The following is a 15,704-nucleotide window of genomic DNA, read 5'->3' as shown; positions in this document are numbered from 1 at the left end:
CTTTTCAGATAATTTTATACCCACAGAATGCTATTTTAAATGTTTCATCATTTAAAAAGTACTTAAAATACCAGAAAACATCACAAAAGTAAGTTTAAGGTATCTACTGCAACCATATAGTAAAGAAGAGGCATAACATGATTTTTGACATTTATGTTTACGAGTAATTACAAGTAAAATTCATTAACCGGTTCCTAAATTAATACTAGGCTATTTTCCAGTCGTGTTTGGTATCAAACTCTTTTGTGATACATGATATTTCAAGATATGATGTCAAAAAGATTATTTGAATATGCTGAACTCATTATTATGGGTAATGTGTAAATCTTGGAATCATCCCTCATGTTTGTCATTGTCTTACATACACACACACCCCAGACACACACACACAGGCATCCAGCTGAGATGCTGGCAACTTTAAACCAATCAACGAAGCTTCCTTCTTGGGAGGTGAGTCTCAAAAATATTCTTTTAGAAGGAAGAAAACCGCCCAAAATTTCAGTTTTGGGACGCTGGCGTTTCATGCTCAACGCATTTCCCTTCCCCATCTTTTCATTTACTTCATTTTATTTTTAGTTGAAACAGTTAGATTTTTGGAAACAACAGCTTGCTTGGTTCAGACAAACCCAGCATCTAGTGACGTGCGTAACAGCCGAAAGAAGCCCGGCTCGCAACCCACAGTGATAAGCCACGAGCCATTCTCTAACCCAGCTGTGAAGGCCAGAACCGCCTGGATCGGCTGAAGGGGCTATACTCTGTTGAAACGCAACAGAACTCAACGGTGGCACGTCCTACTGCATTGCTTCAAACAGCACCTCCAGGTCCAACCCTGACATCATCTTCAAGGTACCAGAACGAACTCTGATCAGCAAACTTCATCCACAATAGATCACATACATACTTCCATAACTGCACACTTACATACACTCACAACATGTTCCACAGTTCATCTCATTCATGTCTGTTCGTCTCCCCTGTCTTTCATCCCCTCTTTGTTTTATGAGCTCTTTTTATGATTTTATTATCTTATTCAAATATGTATCCTGCATTTTTATCCAATATTTAGTAGACTAGCATCCTCCTAGAATAGTGATTTCACCTTATTACATATAATCCTCACTTTTATTAGCCTAGAAATGCATTTTATCATGATTTAAGTATCCAATTTCAATTGATATTTTGACTGTGTTAATTGTTGAATTTTGAATAAAAGGTTAAACGTAATCTTTGGTTCCTCTGATTCATTAAAGCTGTGATTATGGTGTAGATGTTGCTGTTTGAATTCACTTTTCCCTGGTTTCACATTGATGGGTTTAGAAGTAATATTAATAATCATAGTTAATATTCTTATTTATATAACCCATTATTAATAACTCATCCTCCTACAGATTTATACGTGTTTTTTCCTCTTAATGACACTTTTTTTTACTGCGACTTATACTCTGGTGCGACTTGTTTTCCGGAAAAATATCTTGATATTAACAATAAAGAAATTAGGAAATCAAGTTGATTTTAGAGCAAAGGAGGGAGATCGCAATGTTAAAAAATTAGTTATTGTTGACAGAAAAAGCAATTTTTACAAATGTTGAAACTGTACAAAATAAAATGACTAAATAAAAAAAAAAAGTAGGCATTCTTAGAAATATGATTGTTGGGTTGATGGGTGATCAATTTTTTGTAAAAAAGATTAAAAAAAAATAAAAAATCCTATTTGTTAAATATACAAAATTGTGTGAGGAAGCTGTTGCAAGCAATCAATCTTGTGTTTTTTTTGTTTTTTTTAATCAGAAAATATATTACAGAGGTAAAGAAATGGCTCCTTCACAATAAAGGTCATTTTTTTGTAAGTATTTATGCAAATATGTATTTATACGTATAAAAAGTATGTGTGTGTGTGTGTGTGTGTGTATTATGTATATAGAATGTATTTTATTACACTTTTTGATGATTTTCCAGCAAACAAATTAACAACTTGCTGCTTGATCCGTGCCTGATTTAAACATAATCTCTGTTATGCAAGTTAAATCTTCAAACGACATGATGTGTTTGCAGATTCCATGTTTTCATAATGTCGCCTGCTGACCTCGGCTCAACTTTCAGCACTTTTAACCCCAACGTTCAGCTTCTACCGTTCTTTCCGTTCTGTTACGTCAGTCTGTGCAGCATGTGCTGCTTTTCTCATGCAGGCCTGGTTCATTCTGGAGCAGATGGACCCAAAGGAGCACAAAACACACACCCTGAGTGTAAATATATACTGTATATATAGAGGATGAGGAGCTTCTAAAAGAGGAGCTTTGTTTACTTTGGAGAATATCTTTATAGAGACGAGCAGTTCAAGCTCCCTATTGGCCGAGCAGATTATTGACTGAGGGCCTCCGACTTTACGTGATCGCAGAAAACAAATGAAAAATACAGAATTATTACCAATAAAATCTAGTGGACAGTACAATATGACACGAAGCAGACAGCAATGAAGCAAACACACAAAATGAGTCCAAAAAAATCCACATTTTGACGGAGAATTACACAAAACAACAGAACAAATAACAAGTCAACAATAAAATGTTCAAAAGGACAACAAAAATGACACAAATTTGCTCTAAAAACTCACGAGAATTACAAATGTACACAAAAGAAACTGAAAAATGATCAAAAAGTCACCAATTCCATCTTCTACTCCTCCAGACCATACACTGTAAAAAAGGTGGCGCTACAGCCCTGGGAAAGGGGCGGGGCCTGTGAGCAAACGCTGTCAGACAGTCCATCAAACACAATCCTGGCTCTGATTGGTTCTTTTTGCTCGGTAGCGGTGCTTTCTGGCAATCTGCCAAAGGCTGCAGGAGCAGTAGGTGGGATTCAATGAGTCTGTTTTTTCAAACAAACTACTAGTTTGATGTAAGGCTGTCCTTACATAGTGACAGCTTTAGCAAATATGACAAAAAGTCACTTTTATAAGAGTTGCAGACTGCACCTTTAAGGAAAAATAGTTAAATTTAGTCTCTCCATCTAAGCCATTACACTTAGCTACACTTTGGGCATCCATTGACTTTCCCAACAACGTCAGACTCAATCCAAGTCAACAATTGATTAGTTCATTAGCTGCATGTTGTGCTTATTTATTGGACGTGTCCATCAGACGTCAAGGACATGCAGAGCTGCTGAATTGGAAGCTACGGTAAATCCAAGCAGAACAAACACAAACAAGCAGCTACGTTTGAATGGATCATCAATCAATAAGTCTGATTGGCTCTGTGGCAGGAGGATGATGGCAAACCTGTCCACGTAGCTTGTTAGTAGACTACCTGATGTTTGTTATGGCCATGTGTCATGTGATCACGTTAAAGAAATCACTCCAACCTGCTGCTGCTAGTGTTGATTTTACGCTCTATTAAACCGGTGATTGTGTTTGTGTTGAACAACCTCCACATCCGTTTCCCACACGACACACACTCACACAGACACACAAACAGGGATGTAGTGGGGAAATGTCTACTTAGCACAGCTGATGGAAAGACGTGGGAAACGGGTGGCCCGCGGCCCACATGCGGCCTCCTCAGAAAGTGGACGCGATCACACCAAAAATACACAGGAAAATACACACAAGGAGTCCAAAAACACACACAATGACTGCTAAATCACTGAATACAAAGAAATACACCAAATGACTACAAAAACACACAAAATGTACATAAAATCAACAAAATAATTCATAAAACACACAATATCAAAAGGAAATATCCAAATTCATTTAAAATTACAAAAAAAAACACAAAATGATGCCTCAAACACTCAAAATGGCTCCAAAATCACAGAAAAATAAACAAACTGACTCAAAAAACACACAAAATGACTAAAAAATCCCTGACAAATACTCAAAATAAATCCAAAAACATACACAACAACAAGAAAATACACAAAAGAACTCCCTAAACACACACAATTACAGAACAGTATGCAAGATAACAAAATCAAAGAGAAATACACTAAACTATCTCAAAACCACACACAAAAAAACCCAACAAAAACACACAAAATGTCTTCAAATGACTCCACAAACACACAAAATCACATACCACAAAAAATGGCTCCAAAAATCCACAAAATTGCAGAAAAATAAACAAACTGACTCCAAAACACCTACAATTACAGAAAAACCTGCAAGATGACTCAAAAGAAGAAGAAAAATGCACAAAAATATCACAAAATCACAGGAATTTACATAATATGACCCCAAGAATATACACAAATGCACAAAAGGAGTCCAAATACAAAAACACAGAAAACCACATCATTATTATTTGTCTTTTTTTCTTTTCTTTTGTGCTTTGTCTGCAAATGTTGTCAAAGGTCAACACTTTAAATATAGTGCAATCTTTTTGCAACAGCAATGCATGTTTATTAGTGCAAAAAAATAAATTAATTTATTGTGTTGTAACCAACACCAGCCCTAAGGAAGGGCAAGAAATACTTTAAAAGAGAGGGCGGTGTTACACCTAGGTGAGGGTCAAGGGGAGGAGGGAGTCAGGGTAGGACAATAGAAGGGATGTAAAAGAGTTGTCTATTTTAAGGTGAGAGTGAAATGTGATGTTGTGCATATTGTGCTGTGTAATCAGTTCAGCCAGTCTGGTGGCAAATGTAATGCTGGTGGCCATGACTGCTTAGAAAAAACGACAACAGAATGACTCCAGAAATGCTCAAAACCCTTTGTTCTTTCCTCTAATAATGTTCAGATTGGTCATGTTTCTAAATGCTGACATGAATGTTGATAACGTGGTCCTTGGATCATCTACAATCACAGTTTTGTGGCTAATGCTGTGAGTCATTCAGATTGCATTCCAGTAGAAAACGGCTTTTTAAAAAAAATATTACCCCATGTTTTTTGAGTGCCATCCCAAACATAAGCGTAATTGTTTAGTATCGTAATCCTAAATCAGATTTTTCCCATGAAGACTTTCCTCTTTCCTCTGATGCTTCACTCTCTGCCAACTGTGCATTAGTCTTCAAGCTTCTGTAGCATAAAAGGATTTGTAACGTAAGCCAGAAACTCTTGGCAGTCGTAGAAGTCAAGTCTACACGAAGCAGAGAAAAAAGATGAATGAAGGAGCTGATCCTATACCTGTACCATCAGGAAGTGTGTTTTAGATACAAATCTGACTAAATTCTTTAAACACTTTTTAAGAACAAACTTTAGATGATCAGTCCAGAGCTGAATAATACATCTTTTCTAGTCGTTTGTTTCAGATACGTCTTTGGAGTCATTTTCTTTTACCATTTAAATACAAGTAATAATATCCCTGTTTATGTGGGCGTCGCCATTTTGGAGATTTCAGCCAATCACTGTTATTATTAGGTTTACTCTTCATATTTCTGCTCCCATAGAAAGTCTGTCCAAAAATTGCATTTTATCGCATTTTGTTGCTTATGATGAGGCAAAACAAACATTACTATGAATCTTCATCCATACACACCATTAAAATTTAAGGTTACCGTGGCAACATCCATGATTTTTGACTGTGAGATGAAACCAGAATAACCCAACATGAGAAAACCTATACAGAACAAAAGCCCATAAATGCAGACCTCTATAATTGTATTTAGTTTAATCTAACAGCAAAAATAACAATTAAAAAAAAAGTTTTATTCAATTTAAATTAAACCGATAAACCTATTTAAATATAAATGAATTAAAACTTGAGGCAATTCTATTTAATTTGAATAATGACCTTTTTACAACATCAGAATAGACTTTAAAGTTCTGCTGCTGGTGTATAAATAGAGATTTTGAATTGTTTTAATGATTTCATGTTTTTATCCTTATAACTTTAAGCTCCATTTAATTTATTATTGATTTTTAAACTCATTTCTTTGTGTATGAAACGACTGATACAAATACATTTGCCTTGCCTATAAAACCTAAAGACAAATTCAATTTAAACTTAAAGTTGCCTTAAACATAGTAACAATGAATAGAGTAAACAGACAAACATTAGTAATGAATAACAGGAATGACACACTATCCACCATCCACTGCTAATCCCATTAAAATAATCCACTGTAATTCTCTAATACAATTACACCACCACAACACTAGATAGCAGCATCGTCCCACCAGGCCAGACCTTCAATACTATAGCTAACACTTACACATGCTGCATGTCTGTATTATTATTTCTATTATTATACATTCATATTTATGGTGTCACTTTGGTTTTAGCGGTGAACTGACAACAAGCCTAAGGATGGCGTTAGCTCAGCAATGCTTCATGCACATCAGAATGTGTCTTTTTCAATGTTTGGCCTCTGAATATAGATGTTAAATTATCACACATTCATAATAGATTTAAATCCAGGTAAAGGTTTGAATGAATTCTTTAATTTTTTTACCCACAAAGCCAAAAATCTGCTTGTTGAATACATTAAACATCTATATACTGACTGTAGGAGCAGTCGATAACTGCTCAGTAAGGAACATAACCATTGGTTGGTTATAAAGCAGTTTTAAGTCTCTAAATCAGTAGTCAACAGAAAAAATATACAAAAAAACACAAAAAATACACAGAAAACCCACAAAAAATACACAAAAAATGCACATAAAACAGGGAAAATACACAAAACAACTTCAAAAACATACAAAATGTGAAAAAAATACACATGAGGACAACAATAATGAACAAAAGGAAAGAAACACAAAATGACAACAAATATACACAAAAGTACTCCATATACACACGACAACTACACCTTAATATCTGAAAAGTATACAAAACAACAAAAAATACATTAAAAAAGATGGAAAAATATACCAAATGACAACAAAATTCACAAAATGAATCCAAAAACACAATAAACAACAAAAAATTACACAAGAATCGTTCATTTATTGATGATCAGATTAGTTCTAAATTAATGGCTTATATATTAATATTGATAATGTGCCCCTAGGATCAGACAATCACATTTTTGCAGCCCATTTTAATGCCATCATCCAATTTTTTATAGTCATTTGTAATGAAGTCAAATACTGTTATTGGAGTGAGTAAAACACTTTAAATATGTGTATATTAACTATAGATGATCTATATCAGTTATGAACAACTGGCAGCCTGGGGGGGCCACATGTGCAGCTTTTATTGTAATTTCAAATTTTTTGTCCCCAAAAGAAAACTTACAATAAAAACTCCAAAAATTAAAAAAAAATTACCTACAAAATCCACAAAATAACAGCACATGTGCAAAATGACTCAAAAAACCCCAAACTTTTATCAAAAAACACACAAGACGAATACAAATATACACAAACATGAAAATACACAAGATGACTTCAAAACACAAAAACGACAAAAACAACAGATGAAATGACAACAAATATAAACTGAATGACTCCCCAGACACACAAAAATACAAAAATATAAGCAATAATACATAAAATGACTTAAAAAAAAAAGGGCACATGATGACAACGATAATGCACAAAATGAAATCTAAAAAACAAAGGGAAAAACCTTTTCCTTGGTTATTAGCGAGATATAATACTACACTGTTGTTTTTGAGGACGTTACGTATAATAGTAATGATGGAAACTAGTGATGTGTTGAATGAACTAATGAGGGTTATGGCTGTCTGCGTTTATTTTAGATTCTTTCATAATGACGAGCAGAAAAATGAACTTAAATCCAAATACTAAAGTTTGTCAACATGTAAAGAATGTAGAGATTACAACTAAATCTGTAAACGTGCTCCTCCTCAAAGATACATATGAATTAGAAATAATTATTCACATGTATTCATACAAGTTGAATAAACACATTGTATGACTTTAAGAAGGAATTAAAAAAATAAATGTACGGTTGATATTTATTTCCCCTCAGGTGGATATTCAGTTTGTGCTAAAAGATGCAGCAGAGATGGTTAAAAAAAAGAGATGAAAACAACATGGTGGACGTGACCTGGCTGTCCTCTGTCGGCATTATCACCGCAGTTGTTGTTGTTGTTACCAAGAGAAAATGACTTCTTCTCTTCTTCCCTTGACTACATTATCTGATAAAAAACATGCTTTGAAACCTTAATCTGTGCACGGCAAAAACCTCCCGTGACCCTTGACCCTCCTTTGAGACGACTCCCGTAGAAATAATCGGGCTGGCTGCCACTTCATCTTCACTGGCTCAAATCAAACCGTGATCGCACCAATTTTATGCTTTTTTTCTCACAGGAAGGAAGCGCCTGTGTTTCCACTGGGATGGTGACGGATGACTGATGTGTTTCTAGCTCCGTCTAAAGCCTTGAATCAAATACCAGCAGTGCTGCTGGGTGCTTGTAAATGACCTGCTGATTGTCTGCATAATGCATGAGTTTACTTTATTAAACCTGTGCTCAGACCACAGCAGCTGCAGTGACTGGAGTTACTTTCAAAACGAAGTTAAAATTGTTTAACAAACACAGTCATGCTTGTTGTGGTCGTGTGTAGCACCAGGGAAACTGATTTATCTGTGTTGTTTTAAAAACATGCTTCAGGTGCAAAGCAGTGACTACTACACAAACTGAGTGAGGATACACAAGCATAACCCCTCGGAGTCAGTATAACCCTCAACAGGGGTGGACTGGGACAAAAATTCAGCCCTGTCATTTTCTATTCAGACCAGCCCACTACATTATCACTACATTATCACTACATTATCAGCGAACACCATGTAGAAGCTGTTATTAAGTTAGTGATGCTCAACATAAAGCTCTTAAATTTAAGTATTATTTCCCCAGAAAACCTCAAAAGGGCAACATTTTTAACCCCTTTTGACCTATATTCTTTGGCCGTTTTGCAACCTCCTTTGTCTAATTTTATAAAAGTTCTGACTCTTTTTTCAGCTACCTTTTGCCAATAAATATCACTTTTTTTCCCTATTTTTGGACAATTTTTGCAAGTTCTTTTTGCCGCTTTTCATCCAAAAAGGCTATAAATACCAATAAATACCATTTGATTCCTATCCCCTTTTACATTTTGGCCCTTTTTCACTATTGTTTGCCACAATTTGCTCATTTTAAAGAGCCCATGTTATGCTAAATAGACTTTCCTGTGCTTTTAACAACATAAAGTGCTATTTGGGCTTCATAAACATGCCCAAAGTGTTTTTTTTCATTGATTCCTTCAATCGTTAGTTAGAGGGTGATTTGCTTCTTTCTTACTGCAGGGTGAGCCCGAACACCCATGACGCGTTGCCACTTTGATGACGAATTTGACGCGGCACTGAGCTGGAGAAGCAGGGCCTCCAGGAAGCTCTCTGCCGTGATTGACATGTAAACAGACATTTCAGCGTCCTTCGCACAGTGCTATGTATTTATTTTCTTGTATGTACTGGCGAACGCCCCGCCCCCACGCTCTATCACTCCGCCAGAGCCTCGAATACAGCCAGGAACAAATAGACACATTCACCGCTGAAAACAAGACGCTCAAACAGTCAGTTAACACCCTCACTAACCAGCTCAACTCCACCACCGCTGAAAATAAACACATTAAAGAAACCATCCTCGACCCCCAGGCAGGAAACATGCTGGACAATCTTGTTTTCACCGACATTCCCAAACTTTAGGACTTCATGACTCTCCAACTCCCTCCCGACACCGCCAAAAACATCACATTCCACTGCGTTCACCGTATGGGTCAGAAAAACTCCACCAATTTTGCCCGATTGTTGCAAAATTTGAACATTTTAAACAGAAACAACAGGTACAACAATAATGAAGATAGCTTAAAGGAACGGACTATGGACTAAATGATCAATTTCCAAAATAAATCTTGCTGCACAGTAAAAAACTTCACCCCATCCGCAAACTCATGATTCAACAAGTTAAAAAGGCCGTCATCTCCATTGATAAACTCTACAAAGATGAACAACTCTTCTAACCCCCATGCTCTCTCACATACTGTACTCTCTTTATCCTATTAAATGGACACTGACAAACTGTTACTATAATCATCCATAAATTCTAATATACCAGGGGTCTGCAACCTGCGGCTCTGGAGCCACATGTGGCTCTTTGACTCTTTTGCAATGGCTCCTTGTAGCGTCTAAAAAAATATGGTATTGATGATTAATGACAATAACTTAAAATAAAATTATGATAAAAGAATTGGTTACCCTAAAAATGAATCACATTGTGTAATAACTTTGCCACCATCCTACTTCACCTCCTGCAACATCTACAGACCATCAACTTTCCTGCACCTGTGGCTAACCTTAAGTTTTAAATCCCTGCTAAGATAACTAAACCAACAAAAACACTATTTTGGAAGAAAATAGAGATTTTAATTGTGTGGGAAAAGATTTATTTAATTGCCAACATGTCGGCTTAATATGCATAATGCATGCTTGATTTGTTGCAAGAAATTAGCTATTAGCATGTGTTGACCGACATGATCACTCACATGTCATCAAATTCAAGTTATTTTTTGTAGTCCTTCAACTCCATTAACTCATAAAATTATTTTATATTTTTTTAACTGTATAGAATCTTAACACTGTATTGTCTTTATTGAGAATGTTTTTTTTTTTTTGGCTCCAGGCGAGATTAGGCAAAATGGCTCTTTTGAGAGTAAAGGTTGCAGTATTACTGTAATATACAGTATTGCACTATTGTCTCCCTAATCACCTGGACTCTCCACAAACATTGTTAAATGTTTTTTTTTAAGTTGTACCTGCACCTTTTTTGTGTCTGTTACTTGTGTTGTTTGTTGCAATATACTGTACATGTTATGCTTTAGCATCTGTTTTTAATTCTGTGTTTTTTTTAAACGTATACCTGCAGACAAAATGTTTCATATGTAAAAAATGTTTTACACACACAACACACACACACACACTAGGGATCAACGATTCACTCAACTCCCGATACAATTCCATTCACGGGTTCACGATTGATTCTCTCACAATTTATTTTACAAAATGAGACTGTAGACAAATGATGACCAAAAAATATTCTTTTATTTTTTTCAGAAAAAACCTAGAAAATACTATACTTTTTTCCTTTATTGTCTACATTGTCAAAAGAATCATTTTTTAATGATTCAAAACAATGCAATTTAGCGAAAAATAAATCCCGAATGAAATCAATACAGGAATGATACAAATGAAGAAGAAGCCTATAATTTAAATTCTGGCTCTACAGTAAAAAATGCAAAAATGCATAATAGTACCTTTTCTTTTTAAAAGTGTAACTGAAAATGTATTTTGTGCCTTAACAATTGGACTTTAAAAAAACCCAGTGTACTGTATTTACATCAGATATTTGTTTGGACCAGCAGAGGGCGCTGTTAACCCAGTGGTCGGTTGGCATGCAGCTATTCTAGCAGTGAAGAAGAGATGCTACGCACTAGCAGAGAGAGCTAATAGAAAAACGTGACTTTTACAGATATTCACATAATATTACCAATATTCTTTCGGTGCTAAAGGGTAAGAAATCCTTTATGAACATGTTTAAGAGTCACCTACGCTTCTGGACGGATAAATTATCTTCGACATGACGAGTACTGTTGTTTGTATCAGACATTTTCTTCCACGCTACTTGCTTACAATGACCTGAATAATCGTGCCAAGGTCAGGTCCAACATCACTCACACACAAGATAAGCCCCCTGCACTAAGAAATGTTAAATGCTAAAGAAAATAAATGTAAGCTGAATGTATGTGTCTTTTATCAGATTTTACCCAAACTACTGCTGAAGCCAAAGTCTCACTCTGAACTGAGTTCAAAACTTGAGAGCCCTGAATCTGTCACCCTTTAGGTTACGTGAGCGCTAGGGAGTCTTTTCATGTTGATGTGTTTGTGATCAACATTATCCAATAATGATAAAGAGAAACTATAACAATGTAAACGTTCATGTAAAGCAGTGTTTTGCTAACCTTTGCTAGCCGACGAGGACAAATCTAATAATAATCAATTTGTAGTGGAAAAAACAACTTGTCTAGGACTAGACATGCTTTCTTTGACATTATAGCACAACATTTCTGGAAACCATCAATACATGGATTTTATTATCAAGATATTTAGGAGTGTATAAATTCTCATTAATTAATTTTGTTTTGTTTTTTAAATATGAGAACCTTTAAATAAATATTTAATTTTATTTGCATTTGGAGCCAAAATGAGAGAAAAACACTAATTATTGGATTTAATTTGCAGTTGGGTTGGACACGTGAAAGAGTGAAGGTGAAGTTGAGTCTGCTAACTTGTATAAACTGATTAAAATAAACATTCAATAAATTTAACAGATCCTCTTAATGTGCTTATAACCTCTCTGATATGTGAATGTTGAGCAATTTCTTGAGTCGTTATAGTGATAAATATATATCGTATAGTTATAGTTTGAGTCACGACCTTTGAAAGTTAGCGTTTAGCCCTGCTAGCATATTGGTGCATGTGAAACTCACCTTGAACGTGAAATTATCTCAGAGGTCGTGGCGTGTTGATCATCTTCAGTCCTGCCCGTCACTCATCAGACGTGTGGACACCCATTTGTATTTCTGTGTAACCAGGTAAATCCCTCATTCTGGCAGCTTTTATGCTTTATATTGGTGTTTAAAAATCTAAATAAAAAACTAGTTGATAAGTAGAACCCGTGAGCTGCAAACATCTCGAATTACAGGCCACATGTTGACAATAATAAAGGTGTACAATTATCGAGCCATGAGTATAGACTGAGGCCAGTTTATTGTAAGCCTCACAATCAATATTTAATAATAGTCTTGGTGGACTGGGCCAGTGATGAAAGGAGTGCTGCGCAGCACATATTGTATAGCAACATAACTTTGAGAGATATTAAGGGAAGAAATGCTGGAATCTGTCATCCATTGTCATTACTAGATTATAGATGGATAAATAAAATCTGACTTGATATATATTTAAAGCTCTTGTAAAGTGAACCCAGTTCTTTTTTGTAATACTCATGAATGAAAGGTGGAAACTTTGACCTTCGACTTCTGTTTCCTCTCTACGGAGGGATGCAGTAGTGATGGTGAGACAGCACAACAGGTGTTGGTTGGACACAAGAGTGGAAATACAGTGGACGGAGTTAGCCCCGGACAGTGCACAGATGGCCAATCAGAGCTCTGCATCTCACTGAGGTAGAAGATGTGCAATTTGGGAAATACAATCATTCTCGAGCTAACGATGCATTTCAAACGTTTATCGATCATTCAGCCGCGAATAATGCCGCCTCTTTTCTTTAAGCTACATTGGATTTAGCCTAGCTTTCAAAGTCAGTTTAACATTTGAAATCTTGTCCAATCCCTTTAACGCCTTCCACACATTATCATACAATGCTAAAATTGTAATTTCAAATCAATTGGTAAATGCGTATGTTAGCCAAAAAACATATTCAACTAATTTTACCATTTGCTATTTTCTTTGCTTTTGATTGCTGATTTTGACTTAAACTATCATGACTACAGTGACTTTAATAATCAGAGCTATACCCCAGAATTCAGGAAGGTTAAGTACTTATCTGATTTAAGTTTTGCACTTATTTACTGGTACTATTGTATGACCTTTATGTTCATAAAAAAACTCTGTTTAGTGGTTCAGTAGTTTGTGGAACATTGTCAAGCCTGTAACTGCACCGATGTAATGTTTTTACTTTAATAATGATCTACACCAAATGGTTAAACACTCATTGTTTGGGAACCAGTGAAACCCAAAGAAGATTTAACAGTTTAACTTGGTTACCAGCTGGAAAACTGGTCATCATGAAGTTATGTGTTAACGTTTGTTCTTGATGTTTGGGAGCCACTAATCTATGCTATGCTAACTAGCTGCTCAATACTCAATATAGCTCTCTATTCTAACCTTTTTTGCCACAAATTGTAGGGTGATCAGGAGCTAGTTTTTGTTGAAGGGGCGGGGCTTACAGTGACGCAAGAAGCCACCCAAACGTCATTGGTAAAATTTTATTGTAATAGCCGGGTTTCAACCCATAGAGGGCAGTCATTCTTACATTTTTACAACAAAATACGGTAAATTAAAAAAAAAAAAAAATGACTAAAATAGCAAAAGTTGGACACGAATCAGTCATTACCATACTTGAAGTATAATTGTTTTCAGTAGAAAAAAGTGGTTTAGTTAATCTTTAATGAATTCGATAGTGTTCTTTGCAAGCTTTATCCTGACTAAGATAGTTTTCAAAATAAGGGACAATAACAGTTTTTTTTTTGTGGAGTTTTTTAAAGCAGAAAAGTTATTTTACCATCACACGATTGACTTTTTTCCTTTGTTGACCAACTTATAATCTGAATCAGATATAATTGTGTACAGTATTTCCCAAAATGCCTTCAACACTTGATTAATTTGGATTTTCGCATTTTGTGGTACAACCGTCGGGGCTTCACAGTAAAATACATTGACACCTCGATGTATATTTACCATGTTTAGTGAAGACAGCATAGTGAGATATATTTATGAATGAGACAAAAGATACATGAATGGAAAGGAGAACCAGATGATGAGCGGAGAGAAGGAAAGAGGGAGGGAGGGAATGTCGAGAAGAGGAAGTGAAACAGTACAACATCGGACAGCCACTGTAACATAACAACACAGAGAGAGACGCGTATTAGGAAAAATGGTTTAATATAGGAGACAGAAGCAAAAAACTGCATCACACAAGAACATACGTTTACAAAAATAATTCTGACTGCTTCAGCTACACAGTTAGTTCACAGAGAAGGACAGAGAAATCGGAAAAATCTAAACAGCTAAAAGCAAAAAAGTTTCTAATTAGTCGATCTCTTTATTTAAAACTAATACATTAATCCACTGAAGGTGACTAAATATTTCTATTCCTTCTTTTTCTATAATTGTCTTATCGTGTAGACGCCACAATACAGAAGTCAAATGAAACTTACTGCTGTTGTAAAGACAAACGTGTTGGAACTATTTATAAAGCAAAGAAACGAAAGACGCTCACCTACCCTCATTTTTTGGATTTAAAGAAAGAAAAAAGAAAGAAAAAAGAAAGAAGAAGGAAAGAAAAATAGAAATAATTAACATTTAGGTGAGGAAAAAGAAGTGAAAGAAATAAAGCCAAAGATCTTCTAGAAAATCTGATATCAAAAGCCAACTTCCTCGATGCCAGTTAGAAATCATACTCCGGGACCAGTCAGGGTCAGGCCACATCACCAGGCCAGACAGCGTGTTTTTTTTCCAGGATTTTTTTTTTGTTGAATCCTTTAATCTCCAGTATAAAAAGTTCCACTGGTACAAAATGCATAAGTACAATCAGTTGTAGAAATAGGAAAGCCTTCATTTTTCTTTTTTGTACTTGTTAAATCCCATCCAGTGACAGATTTCGAAGTGTTGTCAAACAAACATACATACGCTTACAGGATCCACTGAAATGCATTGACTTTGGCTTCTCTCAAGACAATAACTTTGTAATTACTTTTCCAGAATCAAAGGAAAACAAATCAACAGCAACAACAACAGAATTCTTTAAAAATAACAAACCAAAAATGGATCATTTTCTACAGACGACAAGCTCTTTTTTTTTCATTACACCACAGAAAGAGAGAACACACAAAACACTTTTTTTTTCTTCCCAAAAAACTTGACATAAGCCATAATAATGCAAAGAAACAAGTTCTTTTTTTCCTTTCAGTTTCATTGTTTGATAAATAGCACTTAAGATAATCAAGAAAGAAGGAGAACAGAGAAGTGAATAGTGAC

Source organism: Gouania willdenowi, chromosome 6, assembly GCF_900634775.1.
Source record: "Gouania willdenowi chromosome 6, fGouWil2.1, whole genome shotgun sequence".
In the NCBI taxonomy this organism is placed as follows: Eukaryota; Metazoa; Chordata; class Actinopteri; order Blenniiformes; family Gobiesocidae; genus Gouania; species Gouania willdenowi.
Note: the sequence above shows the minus strand (reverse complement) of the source record.